The sequence below is a fragment of the Tachypleus tridentatus genome, chromosome 4, assembly GCF_004210375.1.
Source record: "Tachypleus tridentatus isolate NWPU-2018 chromosome 4, ASM421037v1, whole genome shotgun sequence".
NCBI classification, from domain to species: domain Eukaryota; kingdom Metazoa; phylum Arthropoda; class Merostomata; order Xiphosura; family Limulidae; genus Tachypleus; species Tachypleus tridentatus.
In genome coordinates, this window is record NC_134828.1 from 60160617 (window position 1) to 60182089 (window position 21473).

At 34.6% G+C, this 21473-nt stretch overlaps 1 long non-coding RNA gene across 11 annotated transcripts in view; it reads right to left on the reverse strand.

The window, feature by feature from the left end:
- The window catches only part of LOC143249227 (uncharacterized), a 70113-nt gene that overhangs the window by 21730 nt on the left and 26910 nt on the right, over positions 1-21473 (reverse strand). For 3 of the 11 annotated variants that reach the window (XR_013027653.1, XR_013027654.1, XR_013027646.1), the window contains one exon: positions 12887-13114. The exons of 4 other annotated variants lie outside the window; for them this stretch is intronic. This is a non-coding gene — a long non-coding RNA (uncharacterized LOC143249227). 4 more of the 11 variants (XR_013027648.1, XR_013027650.1, XR_013027651.1 and 1 more) reach the window with 4 other exon arrangements.

A 21473-nucleotide genomic window follows, 5' to 3' on the forward strand; every position in this document is an offset into this window, starting at 1 on the left:
ATTATAACCCTGACAACCAATCAGTTTTTCGGTTAATCGTTGATGTATTTATTTAAGTGCACAGCTACACAATTCGTTATACGCGTTTTGGTCACCAGGAGATTCTAGCATTGCAAGCACACAAACTTATGGCTGACACACCGGGCAGTCGGTTTAAAGTAATGGCCTACGGAGGTGGGAGAAGGTGCAATTAACTTTCCCACCTTTTACTGAGATACTCTAAATTAAAATTATTTATACCTGAACCTGGAGGAGGTCTTGACCTAATTGGTGGTTAGTGCTTTAAGCTCGTAATCAAAAGATTACAGGTTCGAAAGTTGCTTTTGTTTAGTCACTGTGTCTTTGAGCAAGAAGTTTTAGCTGGGGGTTAACCTGTAATAAACTGGCCTGCATCGATGGGAAATGTTTTATCATTTGCATTTGTTTATGCCATTGGGCCCAGAGTTAAGCACCGGCTACATGAGCCTGGAGGACGCATAAAGAATTAACTTTTATTTCCTGTGCCTTGAACTTCATCATCTAGTTGTTTACTCATATATCGTATAAAGTGTTATCCAGGTTGAAATTTTAAAGGAATTAGTAGAATTGGCCCATCGTGTACCGAGCTATAATAAACAAACAAACAAACAAAAAAAAAACCAACAACTCCGCTTTGATTTTTTTATAATATGTAAATTACCTTAATTTATTTTTTCTAAGTTAAAAACAAGATAGTAACCAAGTATGTAGATGGAATAATGAATCAAGAAGCACGGCCCGACATGGCCAAGTAATTAAGACACTCAACTCGTAATTTGAGGGTAGGTAGTAGGTTCGAATCCCCGTCACAAAAAACGTACTCGCCCTTTCAGCCATAGGGGCGTTATTATGTGACAGTCAATTCCACTATTCGTTGGTAAAAGAGTAGCCCATAAGTTGGCGGTGAATAGTGATGACTAGCTGCCTTCTTTCTAGTCTTACATTGCTAAATTAAGAATGGCTAGTTCAGATAGTCCTTGTGTAGCTTTGCGCGAAATTGAAAACAAACCAAACCAAGTGCAAATAGTTTAGAAAAATGATTGAATAGTCCAAACACTATAGTTTCTAAACCATCTAAAGCTTTTCACTTGTTAAGGAAGCTCAATTAATGCACATAAACAAGTATAGTGAGATGAAAGTTAAAGTTTATGTAGTAATTCTGCGAACTTTGGCAAGATTTGCTGCTCTTCAGTATAATGCGAGATATTATAATAGAAAGAGAAATACGTGTGCGTGTGTACAGTAAGGAATCGAACGCTGCATTTTAGCATTACAAGTCCGTAGTCTTACCGTTAGTCAATAAGGGAACATAGAAAGTATTTTTTTCTTTCTTTGTTTTGACTCTCGCGCGAAGCTACACCAAGGCTATTTGCGTTAGCTGTCCTTAATTTAGCAGTGAAAGACTCAAGGGAAGGCAGCTAGTGATCACCACTCACCGCTAACTGTTGGGATAATCTTTTACAAAGGAAAAGTGGGATTGACCGAAAATTATATTGCCCACGGCTGAAATGACAAGCATATTTGGTAGAACGGGATTAAAATCAATACCTTCAGATTGCGGGCCGAACGCCCTCACCACCTGGCCATCTCAGGTCCCTAGAACGAGAGTAACGGAAAGTCAGTTTCATTGCAAAAAACAAACAAAACGGACTTGTTTTGTTTGACTGTATTAAAACTGCTTACAGCTAGAATCACAAATGTCTAAAACGGTTCGAACAACATGCAATGAAATAAATTAGTGTAGTAAAGTGTTTACGAAAACGTCACAAACAATTAAATTTTTTAAACAGTGTTTTGTAGTGTAACATTACATACTTCACATTTTATCCTAATGTGTATGAAAGTCTACCCTCTGAGAACACTTAGATTTTTTGAAGCATGGTTCGTCTACAAACGTTAATGTATATATATTTTTTCTCATATTAATGTGTTTTGCTGTTACTGTCGTTCCACTATAATAAAACTAAGTTCCATCTAAAATAATTCTAACTAAAAAAAATGCCTATTTCAGACTTTGTTCAATTAGGGCATTAAGTGGCTTGCTTTCGGTCCTTGTTCAATTAGGATATTAAATGGCTTTTGAAACCAGCCATAAAGAGGTGCATCTGTTCAAGCTGCTTCACATCGTGTAAAGGGCGGCAGCTCCTTATGTAATTGAATTTATCAGACTGATTCTGAGAACGAACTACAAGGGGTAAGTTTCCAGAATGATTCTGCAGACAATGAATTACTTTCATCCCAAAGCTACATGTACTTTTCTTGGCATGTGGATACAATCATAATTCTCTTCTTTCCTTCCCAGAGTTTTGTTAGACAAAAACCTGTCAGCATAACCGTTGTTTTTATTGGTTAATTTTTCATGTTAAATGAAAAACAATTTCTTAGAAATCGCCATTCGTTGTTTTTTACTGTTTAGACTCGAAGGCAATGTAAGGGAGATTTGATCATATTTTATAACACGTGTCTTTTGAAAGCAAACTTTTACTTAAGCAACAGCTGAAAGAAACTCGTGAAAACGATAACGTTGCAGTTAATATTTAACGTTGCAGAAACGTGATTCGCGCAATTCTAGCTCTTGAAACATCGAATCTTACAGCTCTGTCAGTATTTGGAGACGATTCGTATAAGTTACGTTTTTGTGGATACTTTTATGGAAGTTTAAGATTTCGTTAAACACTTGAAAATACAACGCAATTGTTGTATCTGAAGAAGCTGGTAGAGGTATTAAAATAAAGTAGAGAACAACGTTTTGACCTTCTTAGGTCATCTCAGGTTAACAAAGATAGTTGCAAACTCTTAAGTTTTTATTATATTAAGTTTTAATACCCATACCAGCCGTCTTAAGATACATTTTTTACTTCAAGTGGTTTCTCGTCATCACGAACGTGATCGTTGATTCCTAAAATTAGAAAGATCCCCCACTGAAACAGAGGTAAATCTAAGGATTTACAAATTAGGGATTATATTCCCCTAGGTGGACACAGCAGATAACCCGATGTAGCTTTGATATAAATAAAACACAAACACACAGAATAAAAGGAAAGCAAAATAATTTTCTTTCTATATATTTTAAAACTTTAAGGATTTTAAGTGGTTAAAAACAAAGCAAAAATGAGTAAATTTATGTATAATAAGCCTAAAGTTACAGTTGATTACACTAATTAAAAGTTACAAAATATTTCAGTTATTCTTTTATGGTAATGTAGTTAAAAACATGAAGATAAAAAATTGTATTTTTTTATCTAATAAACTAACAGCGTTTAAGGCTTATGTTAAGATCTTTAGCGATGACTACTGTTGACTAGCTGCTTTCCCGCTATCAGTTCGGAAGTCTAGTTGTCTGTAAGTAAATAACCCTTGTGTAGTTTCGCGCGAAAATTCTAAAACATTTATTCTTGATATCTGGCGTTTTTGTTTATGTTTTAAAATGTAAAAGTATCTGAAAATTTAAAAGCAGCTTCGAAACAAAAAGTATGTTTTCAGGACAAAATACTTCCGAAATTACCATTTTCTTACTTTTATGTACATAAATGTAAGTATATCTTCGTCAGGATCAAGAAACTAAGTGGACACTTTAATATACACAATCTGTGTAGAGGAATTAAAATCGTTTATGGTACTGAGTCAGTTTTATTGTGCTATGCTGTTCGTTTTAGTTTATTTTTTAAAAAACTGCGTAAAGCTACACGGTCTCTCTTCGTATTGCCATTCGTAATTCTGAACTCAGGCTATAGAGGGGAAGAGGTAGCTATTAATTGATAACCCTACACTACTATCTTTTAGATTAATTTTGTCTAATAGAATAATGAGATTTTACTGTCAATCTTATAGCTCACCTACGTCCATGAAATGAGGAACGTATTTTTGCAACAACAGGACGTGAAACTATGAATCTCAGATTCTCAGTCTGGGAACGCTGAGTTTATGACAACGCCCAGCCCATTATACGATACAGTGTAACAATAAAAAAATTAAAAAATGGCTTGAATCTTTAACAGAATCTTCGAAAATTTTTTCGTTTTATCGCAGAAAAATCCGACGCTTCAGTTTCGTTATCGCAAAATTATTCTTAAACGTATATTAATTATTTTCAAATGCTTTAATAAAGAGGTAGAAAAACTGCAAGTTTCTTGGTTTTAACTGACTGTATTCGACCCTATTAACGTCGTTTGAATTTTTGGCAAACCGTGAAAAAGTATCACGTTGTAAACACAGTGGTGTAATTCTTTGTACGCTTTATCATTACTGATATTTTTGTTTTATAATTTAAAAAATATATATTTGTACCTGATCTCTTTTTGTGGGATTAGAGTCTAATTTTCTAAATTTAGTTTCATCTGATGCATCTGTAATTACCTCATTTACACAATTTTATCTTTTCAAAATAATTGCCATTCGCTTAATTTGGTTAAGTTCTTTATTTATTTTGTCTTACAATATTAACAGGGCCCAGCATGGTCAGGTGGTTAAGGCACTCGACTCGTAATGTGACGGTTGCGAGTTCAAATCCCCGTTACACCAAAATGTTTCGCCCTTTTAGCTGTCGGGGCGTTATAATGTAACGGTGAATCCCACTATTCGTTGGTAAAAGAGTAACCCAAGAGTGGGCAGTGAGTGGTGATGACTAGGTGTCTTCCATCTAATTTTACACCAATAAATTAGGGACGGCTAGCGTAGATAGCCCTCGTGTAGCTTTGTACCTTTGTACGAAATTCAAAAACAAACGAACAAACAAGACTTTTGAAAGCTAAAAGAGAATCAATAATATTGATTACTAATCCTTAATCACTTCGCAGTAAAAGCATTGTGAGCGCCATCGCGCGTAACGTAAAGGAATTTTTTATGAAGACTTTTATAAGGTATTGATCCTAGAATTAACAGACACTAAACGCATGTCATTAAAGCCCTTAAGTTGGAAAGCTGTTTTATTATTCTACAAACTCCGCTAAGTGATGCCCGATTGGAGGATTTATTTTGATGTGAGACGAAGATATGCTAGGCAGAGCTTTTAACCCGTGTAATCTGCAAGATTTTTTTTATTATTTCTGGTGACATAGTTTCTAGCTTGCCGAAATTAAAACATATGCTATTTGCATTATTTGTGAGTACTTTGATCTGCGCTATTTGAAAATATTGTCTGTGTCATTTAATTATAAATATCGCAATATCAATGTCTTTGATTACAGCTGGTATTATGTCTGCAACTCCAATGAGTGGTATTTTCTATCCGACCTTTTTCTAGTGTTTTAAGATATGATAAGAATCTCAATATATGTCTTTCTTTATTAGCGTATAAATTTATGCTCACGTTTTGCTACCAGAATATGGAATGGTTTGTTTTGAATTACACGAGAGCTGTCTTCGCTAGCAGTTTCTATTTTAGCAGTTTAAGACTAGAGGGAAGATGGCTAGTTATCACCATCTACCGCCAACTCTTCGACAACTCTTTTACCAACTAACAGTTGACCGTAACATTATAACGCCCGCGACCATTCTTGATAGGACGGAGATTCCAACTCGAGACCCTCAGATTGAGAGTCGAGCGTTGTAATCACCTGGCCATGCCGGGCCCAGAATATGGAAGCACTTACTGACGGACACTGACATTCTTCCTTAAGCCACAGCTGAGCATTCTGCATCATGAAATCTTTCAAAAAGGGAGTAAGATCAAGGCAATTTTTATCCTCAGCCTATCGATTGGAAACCTTGTTTGAAAACAAAGTACTTGAATTACTTTATCTTCAGTTAACAAAGAGAACCTAAAAATGACCTAAGAAAATTGAAACGTTGTTCTGTACTTTATTTTGATTGAAGTTTCAATACCAGCCGTCTTTAGACTACATTTTTACTTCAAGTCGGTTTCTTGTCATCAAGAGTTACCTACTTTCTTCCTGTTCTTTATATTTCTGTTAAGTAATAATTCTGCAAGTAGTAAAACGAAACTCCAACGTGGAATGCTTCAGACAATTTATGAAGTAATCTAAGTACTGATTAATTTGTTTGTTTAGCAACGAATCTAGCGGTGATGCTGCTTGTTCTGCTTAAGGACCATAAACTTTGTATTCAGTTATCAACCATCTAACAGTTTATGTTAGTGTGCATTCTTAAAAATTACTTTCGTAATACTATGACAACGTTTATATCTTTATCTTGCTGTAGAATACAAACATAATGCTCTTTACCTTTATTTGAGCCACGCAGTGACTCAGCGGTATGTCTGCGCTGCGGATTTATAACGCGAAAAACCGGGTTTCGATACCCGTGGTGGGCAGAGCACAGATAGCCCATTGTGTAGCTTTGTGCTTAATTCAAAACAACAAAAACTTTTGTTCGAAAGTATTCTGTCAATATTACCAACATATTAACACATTTTACTGAGTTCTTTCTGGTTGCAGCTTCACGTAACTTTCAATGTGGCTCCCACAAACCAAAATTTGAGGAGATGACAAAAATGTCGATAGTGGATGTTCAAAATACTTCTCGTTAATATTTACAACTGATATATAAGTGGTTTTTAAGTCTTCAATTAAGATATATTTTAAAAATTATCTTGTTATGGCTTCACGATTTTCTTTTGTGTATTGAAAATGCTAAAAGGCAGAAGAGAATTTCCTTGAAACAACATTTGATAAAAAATTTGTGTTAACATAAAACTTTTCAATTCAAATGTAGTATCATAAAGCAATGAATGTTCCTCAGATTATTATTCAGTGACAAATTAACAAATCCACTTTTCTGGTTGTACGATATTTCAAATTAGGTTTTATAAACTCATCAGAAATCATTAAATGCAAGACAGTCTTAGCTTAGATAAAAATAAAACGTAAAATTTACCTAAAGTTATTAAACTATATGAACTAAGGTAGCAGGAAGTTGCACCCAAGAGATAAACAAAGCAAGAGCAGTTTAAACAGAGTCTATTTCAATAACTATTATTTAACTAACTTAAATAATAATTTTATCTAAAACTTAAGAAAGTAAACAACAAATATAAATAATATGCTTCCAACTGACAAGTATCAGAGTAAAATAAAACAATTAGCACTAGCACTGGTGCTCACCTTTTGATACTCTTGTGTGACGTAGAATATTTGTGGTCTGCCCTTTTCCTGTGTTATTAATTCGTTACACGAGAAATACGACTTTAATGGCTCAACTGCTTTATGTCATTTTGCCACAATTCTATCGTACATTTCTTCACTTTGCATTTCTAGAAATCCAAATAGGTAGGCCTATTATTTTTAGAGGAAAACAAATTGACTCTTGTTCAAAAGGGCAAGTGGAAAACTCTTAAAAATTAATTAAAACAGAATGTAAAGAAGGCATAACTCTAATAACGTTTTTTTGTGAAACAATAAGTTTGTGCTTCCAATTGTATTAGTATTATATGTTGAAAATATCGTTTTATTTTACATACAGTTATCCACTGATATTGTATTTCCATTCTAAAAGCAAAACAAAGTAAAATTAGTAATAAATCACCTGTGTGCTTAGTAGCACCATATATGATTTAGAAAGTAGATCATTGTTGCACAGATAGCCTAGTTGTTTTGTGTCATAAAACATCATTATTGTGATCAGGAGCTTATACTATCTGGCAATGAGATCACCGTCATATGCGATGACTATACTGGCTAAACAATGATGTAAGAATAATTAGTTATGCTTTATAATTACTAAATACGAATGCTAACTAATTTTTATTCTATGTTTCAAAAACGCACTATTTCTCCAGTACTGGTGCAGTATAGAATTTGTATATCCAGGTTGGAAAGTTAAATCCCCAAGATTTGTTATCATTATTAATCCTTTCTAGAAGGAACGTACACAACTTGATTAAAAAAAAACACCTTAACTTAGACATATTTTATAGCTTGTGAATTAAGACTAATAAAATATTCTAAGATCTTTTTCGTATATTTTCAAAACAAAAATTTCTAGAACAAGATACTCAATAAAAATTAGCAATTCATTGGTGTATATCTTCTTCTCTGAGACGGAAATACTTTATCACTTTCATACCTAAAAGTCCATTTTATCCGATAACTTACAAACAAAAGTACCCGCCCCCAGTGACTGGAAAGGTTTAAGTTAATCTATCAGTTTAAATCATTTCCTGGACTTTGAGAAGACTTATAATGCCCACTGGAAACATTTACTGTTGAACATTTCACTCATGCTAAGAGCTGCTCATCTATAACATACGGTAAATCTAGAGTTTTTTAAAGCTACGTCACATTTGAAAGGCGGATAACAGTGTGATTAATTACTAACAGTTTAATGTAGAATATCATGCTTATGAAATAAAATATGACGTCAACATTATTCATGACTTTTCTCCCGTTATTTCAAAAGGGAATGTCGAGTTTTGTCAACGTGCGCAACTTTTCAAACGCAGTGCGAGAAGCGACCGCTGTAAACGGGAGATGACGGGCGTCCGGCTCCCCGCTAGTACAACGCTAAAATCAGGGGTTCGATTCCCCTCGGTGGGCTCAGCAGATAGCCCGATGTGGCTTTGCTATGAGAAAACACACAGACGGGCGTCCGAACAGACACCACAGTTCACAATATATATAGGATGACTGAAAACGAAATTGAATAATAACATAATTCTAAACATATACAAATTTACTTAACACGAACTACATCAAGAATGTAAAGTAGCAATAAGGATAATTTAGTATATTAAATTTTCACTCTTTATAATTTTATACATTGCCGTAACAAGCAATTTTTGAGTGTTCGGGCCACTGGCACAGCTAAACTATGTGATACACGATATGTGAAAAGCACATTACCAGAATGCAAAGAGTGTCGTTTCTAAGCGTGCCCTAGCAAACGTTTAAAAAATTAATGCTATGAGATTGAATCAAATATTGTATACACACTATATAATGTACTGAATTAAAAGAAACAAGTTTTATACACATGTTATAGCTATACATGTTGTGAAAATGTGGTCAGGCCAGCAGGATCAGGCCGGCTTCACCGCCTCCTAAGATCTTGTTATATGTTGCTATCATAAACTTGATGCTCTAAATATAATCAGAATGATCAAGTATAGGATGTTGGTTGGGATTTCATTTAATTTATAACAAATAATCTAAAATAAGGTTAATTTAGAATATTATGCAATAAAGAACAATAAGAATAACTGCAATCTTCACGGCCCGGAATGGCCAAGCGTGTTAAGGCGTGCGACTCATAATCTGAGGGTTGCGGGTTCGCATCCCCGTCGCGCCAAACATGCTCGCCCTTTCAGCCGTGGGGACGATATAATGTGACGGTCAATCCCACTATTCGTTGGTAAAAGAGTAGCCCAAGAGTTAACGGTGGGTGGTGATGACTAGCTGCCTTCCCTCTAGTGTTACACTGCTAAATTAGGGACGGCTAGCACAGATAGCCCTCGAGTAGCTTTGTTCGAAATTCAAAAACAAACAAAGCAATCTTCACATTTTAATATTTAACAAAGTAGATATCTTTATTTTAGATTTTTTTTAATGAAGTCTTCGTGTAGGTGTTTAGGTGTTACTTGTTACTTGATACCAGCTTACTGTTATAAGCACTAATATAACATTAAGATGGTATTTAACGATTTATAAAGTTCTTGAAGAAGACAGACCACTGTTCTGTATATAGTACGTTCTCCTTATAAATAAATCACTTCTGTTACAAATTACGAGTTATCCAGGACGGAGGCCAGGCATGGCCAGGTGGGTTAAGGCGTTCAACTCGTAATCCGAGGGTCACGGGTTCGAATACCCGGCGCACCAAACATGCTCGCCTTTTCAGTCTTTGGGGCGTTATAATGTGACCGACAATCCCACTAATTGTTGGTAAAAGAGTAGCCCAACAGTTAGCGGTGGATGGTGACGACTAGCTGCCTTCCCTCTAGTCTTACACTGCTAAATTAGGGAGGGCTAGCGCAGATAGTCCTCGAGTAGCTGTGCGCGAAATTCAAAACAAACAAAGAAACAAATTATCCCGGACGGACGAGTTTCCGATTTATTATCATGTGTGTGTGTGTTTTCTTACAGCAAAACCACATCGGGCTATCTGCTAAGCCCACCGAGGGGAAGCGAACCCCTGATTTTAGCGTTGTAAATCCGTAGACATACCGCTTCACTAGCGGTGGGCTCATTATCATGTGTATTACAAATCAAAATAGCCTGAAACTGAGTTAAGCCATAATATAAATTTAGAAGTTAATTAAATGTAGAGATGTATGAAATTCAAAATGTTTGCTAATAAGATTGATACACACAATTTTCTTTCCTAATACAAATATATCTTAATATATAAATAATAATACAATCAGTAATAATGGTTAGTATAAATATTAATTTTATATAAAATTTTTACAAACTTATAAACAATATTGAGTCTTCTATCTGATCCGGAACTTCCTTGATATCCTATCGCTGGTTCACGATGAGCGAATGAATTTCGAGTTGATATAGGTGCAACTCACTTAAGAGAGAGCTTCCTCGCTCTTCACGCGTGAGTTTTTAACACCTGAGATTACATAATGTATTCGTAGAAATACTAACGTCCGAAGTTAATCCGCTGAAGTTACATACTTTGTAATGTTTAAAATACACAAATGTTCCTGAAGTTTCTCGATTAATAAGTGTTAATCACAGTTATAGTTTCCTAGCTTCATGGTACGCCAACTGCAGCAAACTAAAAATACATACTGTCTCTTGGAGCGTCGTTTTATAAATATTAGACGAGGTTCAAGACATTTCATTTAACAACAATCACTAGTGTTTTCATATACATAGTAATTGCATTGTTGATTCTTTTACATTCGAGAATCTTCTACAACTTTAGTGAACAGGCGGGAATTTTGCCTTTTAGATTTAACAGTATAAACTTTACATGCACTTAACTATATATTTAACTGAAATATACATAAAATATTAAAATAAGTATATAACAGTAAATCCGTTACACTTCATTATGCTTATAAATTGTTGTTTGTAAATTTATTGACTGTAAGGGTTATAGCCTTCTCGTATCTTGAGACATTTCGTCGTGTTTGTCTTAATTAGGATTACCATTGTCATACAGTTAGGAATTATTGTCAGAGCTTGGCTCAGTATACCGTCTTTTAATATATCTTGAGTATCACTCAATGTGGAAATTGTCAAGGGTTTTGCCTTTATTTCTCAACTCCTTTTTTAGGACTCTAACCCAATATATTTATACATCAAATTTATAAATTTCTGGTTATCCTATACATTATTGATATAGTTGAATATGTAAGTATTTTCTCTTGTCTTAAGACACATCCTCGGGTCCCCCTCTGGTGCAGCGGTAAGTCTACGGACTTACAACGTTAAAATCAGGGGTTCGATTCCCCTCTGTGGACTTAGCAGGTAGCCCGTTGTGGCTTTGCTAAAAGAAAATACACGCATCCTCGGTCCAAATCTCTTTGTTCTTATAAATTCAAAAGATAGTAACTGAATACGATAAATGTAAATAATCATCAGATACTATTCGTATTTGTTTGTGGGTTAAATATCTTCCTTCTGTGAAGTATTAGCAGTATACACGGCTGAGCAGTACGGTTTATTAACACAGTACAGTTGTATCGTTACACAATTTTGTTTCACTTGTATTTTCCATTAACTCACTGGGAGAAAGAGACAGAGCAAACAATAATAACAGATGAAAGTTTTATCTTTTATTTACAAACTACAAAATAAATCAATTTTTTTTAATCTGTCGAAGGAAAGAAAGAGAAGAAAAAACAGAGATTTTACGTTTTGTTCATAAACTACGTTAATAAAAGAGTAGCCCAAGAGTTTGGGATGAGTGGGAATGACTTCTCTGTTATTTTTCACTGCTATATTAAGGACTGTTGGCGCAGATAGCCCTTAAGGAACTTTGTGCGAAATTCAAAAACAAACATAATCAAATTATTAGAGAAAACCTGATTCGGTCCACCTTTAAAGAAACAGCAAAACAAAGTCCATAAACGTCTGCTAACGAAAATATTTTCACTTATGCACTCATGTGCCCGCGTACAAAACAGGTGTGAACTGCCTCTAACGGCGTGTTTGAGTTATAGCATCAGTGCATTCTACCGCCACCACAAATGAAGCCATAACCAGACATATCTGATTTAACGGGATCACTCTCTGTACTCGAGCCCTAAGTAATGGAATAAACAAAATGAAAGAGAGAGAGGTTCCGCTAAGCGGTCTTGTGTTACTAATCGGCTTAGATGAAAGAACTTGTTTATTAATCCATATAATTATCAGCTTGAGAAGCTAATGACCTCTTCTATAGGTCAGAATTCTATTTGTTCTTCATATATAAGAAAATGATAGTTGTTGGAAGATTTAAATCAATATTGAAAATCTGCAAAATGCCTCAATATTAACCTAAACAGCACATCAGTAACGTTGAAGGTCACGAAATGTTCTTTCAGGAGGTAGGTTAGTTTTATTTCATGTTTGAGAGGAGAAGAGTAATAATTAAGCGTCGAATGTATATATATATATATATATATGTACACAGTTTTATCACTCATGCGTATCTATCTGTCTCTTTTATTACTTTTTAACACTTAGAACACAGTGTTTTTAGACAGTTTTTGAGTCCTCGTTATTCATTGTAAATTTTATAACTCAATATACTCTTATTCAATTCATCATGGAATCATAGCAATACCGCTAAATTTAAGGTTTAACATTTAGAATAAAAGGTTAAGTTAAACGAAGACTGATTTATAGGATGATACAAAATAGGATATAAAACTTCATGGTACGTGAATAAACTATAATATTCATATAAACCTGTTATGTTAAGTCAAAAATAACTACTTTAAAACATGTCAAGCACACGAGTGCAGAGCTAAAACATTCCCATGTCGACATTTAATTTTTTTGTATAACCAAAGAAAGGCACAGGCATGGAATTTATATAGAGCGACATCTTGTGTCCGTAAAAGTAACCATATAAATAAATCATAAGGTATTCAATGGTTCACCGGAAGGACAGCAGCAACTCTACGGTATTACAACACTTAAATCTAGGATTCAATTCCTCGAGGTGGGCACAGCAGACAGTCAAAAGTGGATTTGCTCTAAAAACAAATAAACAAATTAAATACTTAGATTTTTTAAAAACATAATTCATATCCGATGTTTTATTCTGGTCTTTTTAAGAAGCTCTGAAAATATTCCTGTCAATTTACGTTACCACAATTTTAACTCAATGACCAACATATCTTCGAAACACTTACGAGCTTTCTCTGATATATTAACGTCCTTAAAGGTACTTTATTATCATTTGAGCTAGAAAACGAGGAGATTCTGCAACGTCGTGAGAAAAAAATGTGATCGGGTCATCCGTGGATGAGTTTGCTGAAAAATTCGAAGTCACTTAGTAGAAAAATAAAATAAATAATCACACGGAAGAATTCGTCAATTAAAACAAATAACTCTTGCAGCCTCAAACACTGAGAATACATTTGAATCTGTAGATATGATCCTTCCACATATGTTTTATACTATTGTATATTTTTCTAAGAAAACTAAAAATTAAAAAATATGTAATCGAATCTTTTACAAAAGAAAAGGTAAAAATACTTTTATAAACAGGAATTATCATTATACATCATTGGCTGGGATTGGTCAACTGGTTAGTTTGTGGGGCTGCGCATTCTCAGGTTTCGAGACGTAATGCAGCTGAACGATCTTTGCACTTTCATATGTGGGCACTTTATGAAAGTGTGAAAAATCCAGTTACACAATTTAAAAGGTTGAAGAAAGCCCAAACAAAGATGGGTGTCACTATCTGGCTTCAATTTCTCATTCAAAATTTAGATAGCTATACTTGAGCACTAGTTTAGTGCTGTTTAGTCCATGTGTGTGTGATATATTCAGATGAACTGAATAAAGTTGACAGCTATTTCGATAAGTCCGCTGAAATAGAAGATTCGACAAGATATGAGTGTTGATTTTATACTAGCTGAGTTTAACATCTAGAAACAACTAAACGGAACTCACAGTATAATACTATAAAGCAATATTTATCAAATATAAATAAAAGATAAAACACAGTATGTGTACTTATTTATTTTTATTGTTTCTTCAGAGAACCAAGAATAGTTCAGAATTAGATTAATCAAATAAGAGGTTTCTATGTAAAACTAAGTCTCATACTGACCTAAAACGACTGCGATACCATGTTATTGGTCATTCTCAGTACATGCTGATAAGGCTACGAATTCTAGATGTTACTTGTATAACAACAACAACAAAAAAAGAGAGAGTGAGAGAGAAGAAGATTGCCCTAATTTTATCACGTGGTTATATGTAGCAATGTTCTCAGGTATCACCTAACTTTGAGAATGACAAATAAACAAAGGTAATTTGAAACAAAACAAACTCAAGGGCTTTTCTTGACCACATGTTAAACGAAAAACTTTCTTCGAACATTTTTCAGAACAAAAAATGGATTTGTTTAATACAAAGAAATGAAGAAACATGAAGTATATTCCTATATCACATATGTATTAGATGTCATTCATGGTCAAAATTCCATTTCTATAACACATTGATAATTAAATAAGTTTAAACGTTTAGAAAACAACAGCAAATAGTTAAAACCTCCTGCACTAGGTGTCTTTTTAAAAAAGTAGGAAATCCCGTAGAAAAGACCCTAATGGAAAGCGGTTATCACAGTGATTTAAATCACAAGTAGTTGTGTAATGTTTTTTTTTTCTTTTCAATATTTATAAATTACATAGCATGAACTTCTACTGCAAGACGAAACGAATAAATATGGTTTATAGATAGATTAATGTAATACATAGTGAATATTGACAGTCACGTTTATAACACTTCTACTACTCCAAAATGCGGAGTGCGTTTGTGCGGCAACGAGTCGCGAAGCGGTCATTCTTGACTTCAAGCCTGAGAAAGTAAACTTTGAGATGTGAACATAAATACACTGCAACTAACTGGATAATATCTTATGAAACAAAACATTTCTAAAGGTTCACTTTAATTGTCCCAACTTCTAATACAATATTTATTTTTATAATAAGAACAATGATAACAAGTAGGAAACTGTTAACAAATAAAATCAGAAGGAAGATATAAATGCAGAGAATTTTTTTTTTTTTTTGTTGTTAAGCACAAAGGTATACAATGGGCTATCTGTGTTATGCCCATACCGATAACGAAACCCGGTTTTCAGGATTGTAAGCATGCAGGCTTACTGTTGAGCATCTGAGGGTGAAGGGCGTGGGGCACATATAATTTACGTACGACAAAATAGATAGATATCCTGAAATGAGAATATATATATATATATATTGTTTACAGTGTGTATTCAATAGCAAAAGTGACAACCCAATCTTCATGCAAGTAAGCTGCATTTCGCTGCTCACGCAAGTTGATCGTTTTGTGTGTCTACGCAACGCATAAATATGGACAAATTTCTATTTGTAAACTGTCCACTGTGGGTATCAAAATCCAATTTTTAGCGTTATATGCCCACTGAAATACCACTGAGCCAACATGAATATTTATTAATTTTCAAGATATCTAAGTGGAGCATTTAATGACAGAGAAAAACAAAGCAAAGATAATGCGCTTCGAAAATCGTTAATAAATGTAAAACTATTAAGTACACTATAGTAAGATTGCATTGTTAGTTTGTACTTTTTACACAGTATTCTGTCTGCTGTAATATTGGTTTATAAAAAAGTGCTAATAATTTACCTTTAGTAATCGTAATTATATTATATTTTTTGTACTTTCTGAAATATTCTTATATTGATGACAGTTCGATAAATTTCAAACAATGTCATAGAACAATATTTTATCAATGGTCACAGGAACAACGTTTAGTGGCAATTTTAATGGGTTTTAAAGAATAAAAGGGTAAAGAAAACGGATGTTATCAAAGTTTGTAGAATTATCTTCGAGGAAAGATTATGTTTTACTCTTCATGAACAAACAAACGTAACTATGTTTTGTAAATTCTGATGATAAAAATTAAGTCGAAATTCGGTTTTTAATTTATTTTTAGTGTTCTTTTGTAACTTTGTTAATTATTTGGTGTTTAGAAAAACCTTTTTACCTGCTTCGTAAAGTAGACTTATAATCGTATCCATTCAAATAATTCAAGTTATTCTGTAATCGTATTTCGAATGTAAAATACCCCAATGGGTTTGGTTTTTGAATTTCGCACAAAGCTACTCGAGGGCTATCTGTGCTAGCCGTCCCTAATTTAGCAGTGTAAGACTAGAGGGAAGGCAGCTAGTCATCACCACCCACCGCCAAATCTCGGGCTTCTCTTTTACTAACGAATAGTGGGATTGAACGTCACATTAAAACGCCCCCACGGCTCAAAGGGTGAGCATGTTTGGCGCGACGGGGATGCGAACCCGCAACCCTCAGATTATGAGACGCACGCCTTAACACGCTTGGTCATGCCGGGCCGCCCCAATGGGAAAACGATAAATTTACCGACTGATAATGTTAAATTCGAAGTTGAAATTCTCGTGGTGAACAGAGAAGATGGATTAGGAAGGCTTCGGTCTAGTACAAACAAAATCAGAGATAAACCAAAGCTTTCGACCATGAATAAATTAAAGTTATCATTGTTTAAATATTCCGAGAATCAAAATAAAAAATATGGTCTTTATAAACATAACTTATCTTTAAAACCAGTCTTGTATAAAGTAGAAATAAATGTTTAAAAATTAATTGTGAAAGTCTTATTTTTTAAAGAACGGTAAAATGTCAGAGTGAATCTACTGTTGAAACGACTCCGGTGTGGCCAGGTGGTTAGGTCGTTCAACTCGTAATATAAGTGTCGTGGGTTCGAATCCCCGTCACTCCAAACATGCTAGCCCTTTCAGCCATGGAGGCGTTATAATGTAACGGTATAGCCTACTGTTCGTTGGTGAAAGAGTAGCCCAAGAGTTAGCTGTGGGACGTGAAGTCTTCCCTCTAGTCACATACCGCTAAATTAGGGATGGCTAGTGCAGATAGCTCTTATACAGCTTGGGCGAAATTAAAAAACAAACCAGCCAACAATACTGTTGAAATATGATCCATTAACATTAAGTTATGTATTGTAAGCAAGTGTTACCAGTTGATTAGTGTAATTTCTGTTAAGGCACTGACACGTTAATCTTAAGGAAATTATCCCATAGTAAAAAATACACTTTCTGTTGAATGAAATGTATTTTCTAGCTTTTAATTGAGGCAATCAGTTACGACGATTGTAAAAACGTGTAATTCATTGGTTTGAAAATGGTGTTGCTTTGGTTCACAAGTATTTTATCTTCTTCAGCATTAGATACTAAGATAAATACAGAATTATTAATTATTAAACGAAATACTCTTTATTCAGATAAGATATATAACGTCATTATTGGTTCATGTTATTCATTTTACATTTACTTGGTGTTTTAGAAACAAAATTTAGAATATTTCTGAATTTTTCGCATTTATCCAGAATTGCTAATTTTGAATATTCCGGTAACAATACCATGAGTTTCCCTTAAGGCTGAAAAACTGTGTACACAAAATGCAGTCCATAGGAAAATGGTAGTTTGTTGGGTTTTTTTTATCTTGTTTTCGAAAGGAGGAGGATAGCCATCGCCGCAGGGAAGTTTCCTAGGAAACGTCAGCCATAACGAGTGAAACAGCAAAGCAAGTTCATTCGGTAAATTAAGACATCAACATAACAAATGAACGGTCACCTTGAGAACCCAGCAGTGTAATAACAAAAAAGGAATACAAGACATGTGGCGAAAATAACTCCCGCCCAATCCTGTTTGGTCTTTTCAAAGTAAGGAATTCTGAGACGCAGGTGCATCTTAAATAAGTGGTATATTTCATTCTCAGCTTGAAGTAATTCCCTAATATTTAAACAAATGCAATTACAAAGTATTAGATCACTTACACTCTGTGTGATCTTTACATTGTAGCAATGTTTAGTTTCACATCTTTTACATTACTGTGAAAGCTTGCATTTTACGAATTTTAGCGTGTTGAGAAATGTAATTAGCATCTTTTCAAATAAGAATGCGTGTCTTTACTCTCAGTAATTGGCGAGTCATATCTTAGAATTTAACATGCATGAACTGTTAACCCGTGGATTTATGGTCCGCGTCTTCTCTTTACCGCTAAAATGTGATAGGAACTTCAGGTTCAGGAGTGCGTTATAAAGAATAAGGTAAACTATCATAAGTGGTGAAACAACAATAACCTAAGAGATGTTGGTGGGTGCTATTGACCAGCTGCATTTTTTTAGTCTGTCGGTTCACCATTTGGAATGGCTGTGATAAATTTCACAATTGATTTGCACAGATAATAAGATGCAAACATGTATATTATTTTTACCATTTCGGCTATTTTAAAAGACTTAAATTTCTGCTTGTTTTATAGTGAGTAATTAGAACGGTATAACAACATGTTAAATTGCCCATTAAATGAGTGTTAGAACAAGAGAACCACACTCTTCGTCTCTTTTCAAAGAGTGGAGTTTCTAGAAAAAATATAAAAACACTGTTGACAGTCATGCACATGTGGATTTTCGAAGTTAAAAATTTTCCAAACAATAGCACTTGCATCGTATATACCAATACATAGAATTAAAAATATAAATAAGAGTTTTGGAAGTCAACGAATATCTCATTATGAACGTAGGTTTATTTTAAGCATAATCAAAACATTCGAAACTAAAAGTTTGCTTTCATTATAAGTAAACAAATTATACTTAACATATGTTTTTATTAAAAACTTTTCAATTATCTTTAGTTACTTATATTGAAATTAAATTGCACTTAATGTGTGTTTTTCTGATGACAAAGCCACATCAGTGTATCTGCTATCTTTACCGAGGGGAATCGCACCCCCAGTTTCAGCGTTGTAAATCTAAAGACTTACCGTTGTACCAGCGGGAGACTGTACGTAATGATTTAATGTACTTTTGCTACAATACACAATTCATATAACAAAATTGTGTTTTCTGTTCAGTGATGGGCCCGGGATGGCCAGGTGGTTAGGGCGCTTGACTCATAATCTGAGGGGTTCGAATCCCCGTCACACCAAACATGCTCGCCCTCCCAGCCGTGGGGGCGTTACAATGTGACGGTCAATCCCACTATTCGTTGGTAAAAGAGTAGCCCAAGAGTTGGCGGTGGGTGGTGATGACTAGCTGCCTTCCCTCTAGTCTTACACTGCAAAATTAGGGACGGCTAGCACAGATAGCCCTCGAGTAGCTTTGTGGGAAATTCCAAAACAAACAAACAAACTGTTGGCAATCACGTCATAAGTTCTTTCATCGCACAAATTATCACAGTGATAACGACCTAAGTCCTTCCTTGATAAAACGGCGTATCATCAGTTGTCGATATTGGTTCTAACCGCAAGAGGTGGAATAAAAAACAGTTACTTATACATTTAAAAAACATGTTATCATTCTTCATGATCTGAATCTGGTATTTATATATACATATATATGTGTTATTCTAATACATAATTTCAAACACATAATACAAGATTTAGGCAAAGACAAACCATGTACGTTTTTGTATGATTAGCTCTAACACACTTCTTGAGTTTCTGAAAATAAATTATGTACTTAGGAGGGAGTATCAAGACATTTCCCCTTTACCGCAAATGCGCTGATACACATTTTGTGTACTCTTAAAGGTTCATTAAAAATACAGAAGAGTTGTTTCAACAGTTCGCGAGAAAGGAGGAGTGAGCTGAAACTGAAAGTTGATATGTTCATGACACAGAGATATTCCGTTACTTTGGATGAGAGTTTAAATCATGAGAACACATCTTGTAAACTAACTAAAACTACTAAGAAGAACAATAAACGAATATCTATCAGAGTAGAAGCCACTGCAAGAGTCGCTAGTTACATTTCAGTTATAAGGTCGTGGTTGTATTTTCCTGGAAGATTTCCTTTACGTAGGTATCACAGTATGTTATCTTGTTTGTTTGTTTGTTTTGGAATTTCGCACAAAGCAACTCGAGGGCTATCTGTGCTAGCCGTCCCTAATTTAGCAGTGTAAGACTAGAGGGAAGGCAGCTAGTCATCACCGCCCACCGCCAACTCTTGGGCTACTTTTTTACCAACTTATAGTGAGATTGACCGTCACATTATAACGCCCCCACGGCTGGGAGGGCGAGCATGTTTTGGCACGACTCGGGCGCGAACCTGCGACCCTCAGATTACGAAGCGCACGCCTTAACGCGCTAGGCCATGCCAGGCCGTATGTTATTTTGAACCTAGTCTATTTCTGTGGCGCCATTCAATTTGTTAACGGCTCCTAGCTGCCTGCCGCCATGACAGTACCTCATCATGTGAGATCATTCCCGTTCTCAGAGTATCGAAGTAAAAAAAAGACTGAAGATAAAATATTGTTCAATTTCATCCAAGTACAGACTTTCAACATCGTTTATTAGGAGCACAAAATAACATAATTTGAGTTTCGCATATTTTCTTATAATTTATAATTTAAACATTTCTCACCAAGGAATTTTTTGAAAGGCTTATATTGGTCAAATACCTAATCGGTGCTGGATATGGTAGATAGTGTCGTTGACATATTATTACATAGTGTTTTGCTTTCACACATACATTCTTAGAATTGATTAGTTGTCCAATATAATCGTTTTCCCGAAATACAAAAGCCCCCCGCTAGTACAGCGGTACGTCTCCGGATTTACAACGCTAAAATCAGGGGTTCGATTCCCCTCGGTGGGCTGAGCAGATAGCCCTATGTGGCTTTGCTATAAGAAAAACACACAAACACATACGAAATACAAAAACGTATTAAAGATCCGGCTTTGACAACGTTGACCAGTGTTAGTAACCTAGAACGTAATGATTCAGTATGCTGTAAAATATCTGCAAATGGATTTATCGACTTTCTGAATTTTGTTGTGTGCTGATCTGGTGGAGTTTTTAAGATTGATTTTATTATAGAGAGATATATCTTACGCAATATAAAACTTCGTAACTTTTATCTTTTGTAATAATAAAATTAAGAAAATATGTATTAAACGCCTTCTTGTACGTTTCTACAGCTACTACAAGGGGCATCCGTCTAAAACTATAAAGTTCAGTAGAATTAATTTTGAAATATGCTGAGATAATACAGAACATTAAAGGGCAGTTTTCTTTACGGTCATAAGTGCCACATAAAAAAAAAATCCATTACCTTTAAGCAAATATAAGTATTTGACGACCGTGGAGATAAACTACATAACACATCTCTTGATTCAAACCAGACAAATTATATTAAAGTCAAAAGGAGTTCTTGGTCTGCATCGCCCATTCAGTCCACACATCTAGAATGTAGACATTCCTTTCCTACTTATACTTTCTCTACTTTTATTCCTTAAATAAAAATCGTTCTTAGAAGAAAGAAATTACAAAATAGAATATGTCTGTTTCGT